Here is a 6,689-nt window from a genome sequence, read left to right as displayed (position 1 = left end):
TTAAAAAAAAAAAAAAAAAAAAAGAAAGGTATGAATAACAGGGAATGATGAGAAGTATGGAGTGAAGGGAGAAGAAAGAGAGAAATAGGATTAAGGTACTGTTTTTCTTTACTTTGTTGCACTTAATCCACAAATGCACAGTCACCCTCACCCACCTCTCCAGCAGGAAAGGAGGGATTCTAGCACCCGATCACAGAGCTATCATGCGGCCAACTCCTCCTCTCCTCTTAGATTTCCTCCTCTCTTCTCCACCAGACTGAAAGGTGGAAAGGGAAGAGACCCAGCACATTTCAGGGAAGTCTTTTGTTCATTTGGTAAATTCTCAGCAGCAGAACACAGACATAGGACACACTGGTTTTGCTAACCCAGACCTTGGGAAAGACCAGATCAACTTATTTGACACCAGCCTGTATTTGGTTCCGCATCATAGCTCTGTTCTTAAAAAAGCATTTTTGCATTAATCCCCTTTCCTAACTGAGACACACGAGCCTCTTTTAATATTCACATAGCACTGAGTTATTATTATCCACTATGAAACATTACACTCTAACACACCCAATGCAGACAAAACCACTTAAAACCAATAATGATAATATCGTCTGTGTGGCCTTCCTAGGAAATCGATTAAGACACTGCCGGAATGTCCCCCCAGGAGGAGGCAGATTTTAGCAAGACATCAGGAGCCCCCTCTGATAACTGGGCTGTAGGGAACCACAGCTGAACATGGATATGATGCACAGAAGGCAGCCCCGCGCTGGGGGAGGGGGCAAACAGCAAGTCAGAAAATAAAATCAATCATATAATCCCCAATCAAACAGGTAGATATGCAGCTAGTATTATAGTGGGGTACTGAGTCCTATCTCAAATTGTGCTTTGATGTCTGGGAAGCCTGCGGCAAGCACGATCAAATAACACTGTGTACAAAGTAGAGCGCCAAAAACAGGCAGAGTGAAAAATCTTTAATTTGCAATGTGCTGGACTGGTGTTTTTCAGGCAATATATTCATTGCAAAGAAAGGCTTTTAAATAGGTGAGGAGCTAGGTTATTTCAAGCAATAAATTCAATGCCCCAGAAGATTGTGCGGTACTGATAAACCTCCTCTGTTAAAAAAGCAGCCCAGTCCGCTAACCAGATACCCAAACAAATGATCTAATGCAGCAAGCACGCTCGGTAAATTTTATGTTCTAAGTTAATCCTGAAAAATGCATTTTCAACAGCTCTCCTTTGATGCAAAGAAAAAGTTTCTTTACTATCAGGCAAAGTGACACTTGACATGCTATCTGACTATCCTGAGGGGGACACTGACATTTTCTAATGATATCCCCAAGGCCTTTCAGCTCAAGATATTTTACATTCTACTGGACATCAGTCACACTCCACAAACAACTGCAGCTTGCATGACAGTAACAGGTTCAAGGATTTTTCCTTAGATCACAGACATATGTTTACAATTCTACCCTTCCCCCTTTAAAGTGAAAATAATTTCAAGCTTCGTGCGTGCTCTCTCCTTCAGATGCCATTGTTTCCTATGTGAACAGAGCATAGAAGACCAATGCAATCCCTCCATGCCCCCTACATTTATTCAAGTCTTGTCTCATTGACATTATTTTTTCTCATTTTGGAAATAGGCAGTGCCAGGGACAGTGGAGGACAAGCCACACTGGAGACTCAGGCATCTAATTTCCAGAACGGGCAGACTCTTGCTGCAAGGCCACCTTCACAAGTGTGTTCCTTGGCTTGAACTACAGCAAACGTCTTTTGTAGGCAAGTTTGTAACACACTGTTCAGATTCACTTTGTTCTTTTTCTTTTTTAATTTGAACTTATCGTAAGGTGCCAACTGTGCTGCATAAATCTGTGCTCTGTAAGTGGAACTGAAATCAATTCATTTAACACAAAGCATTTTAGTTGGTCAACATAAAGTACTCATCAGTCTTTCTCAACCTAATAAAGGTGATACCTTTACTGCTGACAGTGGTTAGGGGCCCATTATTTTTCAGGCTTCTTTATGTAATAATTGTTTCCCGAAGAATAATATTTTCTATCTAATCTTTCCTCCTCAGTGATTTTCTAACAAATCTATGTTACATTTCTCCTTCAGGCTAATTAATTAAACAAATTTCCTACATCTGAATCGTCAAAGTCATGCCCAATCCAGCACTGCATTTAACTTTTTCAAGGGACTTGACACAACTGTAAAATCCTACCGGCAGCAGTATCTCCTTCTACAGTTATCCAACACAAAGCATCACACTGGTACTCAACAACACATTACTTTTAGGAGTTTGGAAAGTCTCTTGCAATAGTCTCGTGTACCAAGTATGAGAGAATGCAAGATTTTTATAGCCCTGTGAGATATGGACAATTTACCAAAGGATTCCTGGATATTTTGGCAGTCACCTGCCCACAACTGCCCCTTCATGAATCAAAATGTCCCAACAGACAGATGTGAGACTGATGAAGTTGCTGGAGGTCTGTATACAAAGTCAATTACAGAAGTAGTTAGTAGAAGATACACATTAATAACTTCTTAAAACAGAAGAAAACCTTTTCCAAAAGAGGAAGCTAAAGTAACAAAATCTCACCTCAAAGTAAGTTCTCTTCAAATCTGACAGGAGTTAGGTACAGGCAAAAGAAACTTGCAGGAAATGCAATACTCCAAGAAGTACTCATCACTGATATTTTTAATTTTGAAAATACCAAAACATGAAAGAGGTTTCAAAATTTAGAAGTTTAAGAAGAAGAGACAATCACTGGATCATAAGAAGCAGAGATGGAGGAAAGAAGAATTATTTATAAGTTAACCTGAAAATTCTAGTGATCATCACCCAATTGCAAAGCCTAGAAAAGTGTTTCTGCATAATGATAAAATAACCCATTCATTATCCCAAAGACAAAAAGCAATCACACCAGAGACAACTGGGATCAGAAGGTGAAGAACAGGGTTGGAAAAAAAAAAATCCAAAAAGCCCCATGTTTGAATTAGAAACAAGGAAAAAGTCTAGTCAGAATATTTTTGGAAGAACATGATTGCAGTCAACAGGCATCAAGGCTTGTAGACCTGGATTTCTCAACAGTAGAGGAGCTGATAGTCTCCTATATGCTCAAGAATTTGGGAGAAAGTTTGGAAGCAGCATTAGGGAGAAGGAAGAGGGGACTCTCTGCTGGCAGTATGGGAGAAAGCATTAAAAAAACAAAGTCAGAGGAGAGCAGGAGGGAAGAAGTCTGCCATGGAACTAACAGAAGCCTTGCAGAAGGCAAGCTTGAGCTAATGCCAAAGCAGGCTGATCGTACTTCTCTTCAGAGAGCTGACCTGACTTCTGATCACATGCATCTAATACAATGGTCCAGAGTTCAACACTTGTAATCCAGTTGTGCTAAAAAATTACGTGACGTCTCTGTATGGTTCAATATTTTCAGTTACGGGGTGGTCAGTGCTGATCAGCAAACCAACACATTTTTCTTCTGAGCTTAGAAGAACACTCAATAGGCACAGTGAGAATACACACCAAACTCGAGTCCCACTGCTCAGGAGTGGTACCCAAGCCAAATCCCTACACTTTAAGAAAAGATTATTTGACACACTCTGGGCTAATTTCTGATATCTTTCAGGGTGCTTCCAGGAAAATCTTATATGCTTTTCTTACAAATTTGATGGCTCCAGAAGACATCTGGTAACATCTTCAAGCAAACCTGATACGTAAGTACAGCATGCTTGCCACCAAGTATAAGATAATGTGGTTGAGATCACGTATCAGGGTACTGTTAGGCTGGATCTTTACTTCCTCAAAGCCATTGGATTTTCTCCCTTCTCCTTTTATGGTGCTACAGGGCAAGACAACATCCTGAAAAATAATACAATTAATAAAGCACTGAGTGCCAAAGATTGACTCAGCGTGACACAGAATAAAGAGTATCTGCAGCAAGCATTGAGGAACAAGTGAAAGCAAACATTCAAAGGTGATGTGTAGTTGCACAGACCATTACTAACCCAGAGAGAACAGGGAGTTCACGGGTCCAGAAGCAAATGTCAGGGCTGGAAATTCTCTCTCCTCAAATGCATAATGTTAAAAAAAAAAAGAGTAAGTGCTGACTTTACCTCTCAGAGAAAATGCAGGAGAAAAATCGTGGAGACTCAACTCAGGTGAGCTGAAAGGCTGAGAGAATCAGTTGAGAAAGAGTGGTAGCAGTGAGCACACTAACCCAGCTTACAATTTCATGAGAACGTCGCATAACTGACTGAAGACTCAGCAAAGCCAAGCAAAAGGATAATGACTCGGTAAGACAGTCAAGTAAAATAAAGAAAGTTGGCTGGAGTGCTTTGTGCAGCTGTGCGGAGAGCTTGTTCATTGACCAAGGATGACCTGACCGGGAAGGGAGGCAGCTCCAGGCTCATGCTCTGAAATAGTACCTCAAAGGGCAAGAAGGTTTTGGAGAAGAGGAGTTGCTCTAGTAGCATGAGCTGCAAAACTGGAAAGAATCTCTTTGGAAAAAAGTATCTATTCTTAGAGCAGAAACTACATTTGTTTAATTCACTTAGCAAGTTGCTCAACACTCTGATAGCTAACAAATATATTTTGGGATTATTTCCTTTGTTATAGTAAAGTCAATGTGACAGATTATGCCTAGACTGACAGATTTTACTTGCTGTATGAATATTAATGATTTTAGTACTGCCTTCTCAATAGCTGTGTTTAACATATGTTTCCATAATTACGTATCATGCTGCACATAATGCACCTCTCTGGCAATAATTTTACTGCTCAAGATATTGTTACCCTAGAAAAGAAAAGGTTAACTGGTGTGCATGAACTAATTCTGTGACCCTCATCAGGAGAGAGATCTTTCAATTAACATATTCATTAAAGTTTGCCATAAACAAATAGATTTGCCATAGTTAAGGATGAATTTTACATGGCAGGAAGAGAAAAAGAAGGAAGAAGAGCCAGGCTGAGCCTTACAGTGGAGGAAATACATGATCAGTTTAGTCTGGTTTAGGGAACAACCACATATTTCCAATATAAGCAGGGAGCCCAGAAAGAACAAATGTTATTATTCCCCCCAAAGCAGAAAAGCAGTTTTCTAATACATAATCTTTGGAGGAAACTGCTATGACACTAGATTACACAGCACTGTGGCAGCATTTGAACTATCACAAAACCTTTTGGTATGCAAGGACCCTCTAAAGCAAATTTTATATCAATGCCAATTTTTCCTTATTAATATAAATAACCCACAATTATGCAAGATGCATTTGTGTTTAATCAAATTAAGTTGTTTATAGTTTGCATCATACCAGCACTAAAACTCAGCAAACTGTTCAGACTGTGATGACAGCAGAAATAGTAACAGTTGTCATTTAAAGGTCAGTATTTCTCAGATGTCCTAGCATAAGACCCAAAGAGTTGGCCAGGCCTGAAGAGCTGTGATGAATGGAGTTAAATCCAGCTGGCGGCTGGTCACACACAAGTGGTGTTCCCCAGGACTCAGTGTTGGGGCCAGTTCTATGTCTTTATCAATGGTCTGGAAGAGGGGATTGAGTGCACCCTCAGTCAGTTTGCAGGCACCACCAAGTTGGGTGGGAGTGCTGATCTGCTGGAGGGGAGGAGGGCTCTACAGAGCGACCTGGCCAGACTGGAGCCATGGGCCCAGGCCAATTGTATGAGGTTCAACAAGGCCAAGTGCCGGGTCCTGCACTCGGGTCACAACAACCCCACGCAACGCTACAGGCATGGGGAAGAGTGGCTGGAAAGCTGCCCAGTGGAAAAGTACCTGGGGGTGTTGGTCGACAGGCGGCTCAATATGAGCCAGCAGTGTGCCCAGGTGGCCAAGAGCATCCTGGCTTTTATCAGGAATAGTGTGGCCAGAGGCTGAGGGGAGCCCTCATCGCTCCCTATAACTGCCTGACAGGAGGTGGGAGTCGGGGGGAGTGGGGGGAGGGGGGGTGGTGTCGGGCTCTGCTCCCAGGGAACGGGCAATGGGACGAGGGGAAACAGCCTCAAGTTGTGACAGGGGAGGTTTAGGTTGGACATTGGGAAAAATTCCTTCCCCAAAAGGGTTGTCAAGCACTGGAAGGGGCTGCCCAGGGAAGGGGTTGAGTCCCCATCCCTGGGGGTACTTAGAAGCCAGGCAAACGAGGTGCTTAGGGACAGGGTTTAGTGGTGAACTTGGCAGTGTTAGGTTAACAGTTGGTCTTGGTGATCTTAAAGCTCTTTTCAACCTAAATGATTCTGTGATTCTATGATTCCAATTTTCTTAGCCACACTGATTTTCTTAGCACAACACCTGGGAACCTGTCACAACGCGAACCATCACTTTAAGGATAACATTATAGTTAAGACTGTAAGAAAACACAGGGTGAAGGACTAGAAAGATATTCGTTAGTCAGGGTCAGTAGAATTTTTAATACAGTCTGTGTTAACAAGATTAGATATCATTACTGTCTCACATCTTGTAAACAAGCTTATGTAAAATGAATTGGTTTCAGCACAGTTTGTGAAATTGGTTTCTGCATTCAGAAACCAGCACTCCCCAATCTTCACGAACATTTCAAATAACCTGTGAAATAAAGAATGGCACCAGGACTGTTCTTTCCTTATTAATAAATAATTTTTGTGGAGATTCTAGGGCGATTTGGTGGGTCTCTTTGTAGGATTTTGTCTCAGGTTGTAAATCTCATTTCCTACTGAA

General features: G+C 41.6%; 1 protein-coding gene across 7 annotated transcripts in view; it reads right to left on the bottom strand.

Annotated features, from left to right (window-relative positions):
* TNRC6C (trinucleotide repeat containing adaptor 6C) overlaps nucleotides 1-6,689 on the bottom strand; it is a 90,129-nt gene that overhangs the window by 21,768 nt on the left and 61,672 nt on the right. The window lies entirely within an intron of this gene.

Source organism: Egretta garzetta, unplaced genomic scaffold (genome assembly GCF_000687185.1).
Source record: "Egretta garzetta isolate BGI_Z169 unplaced genomic scaffold, ASM68718v1 scaffold34, whole genome shotgun sequence".
Taxonomy (NCBI): Eukaryota; Metazoa; Chordata; class Aves; order Pelecaniformes; family Ardeidae; genus Egretta; species Egretta garzetta.
This window is presented reverse-complemented; position numbering and strand designations above follow the sequence as displayed.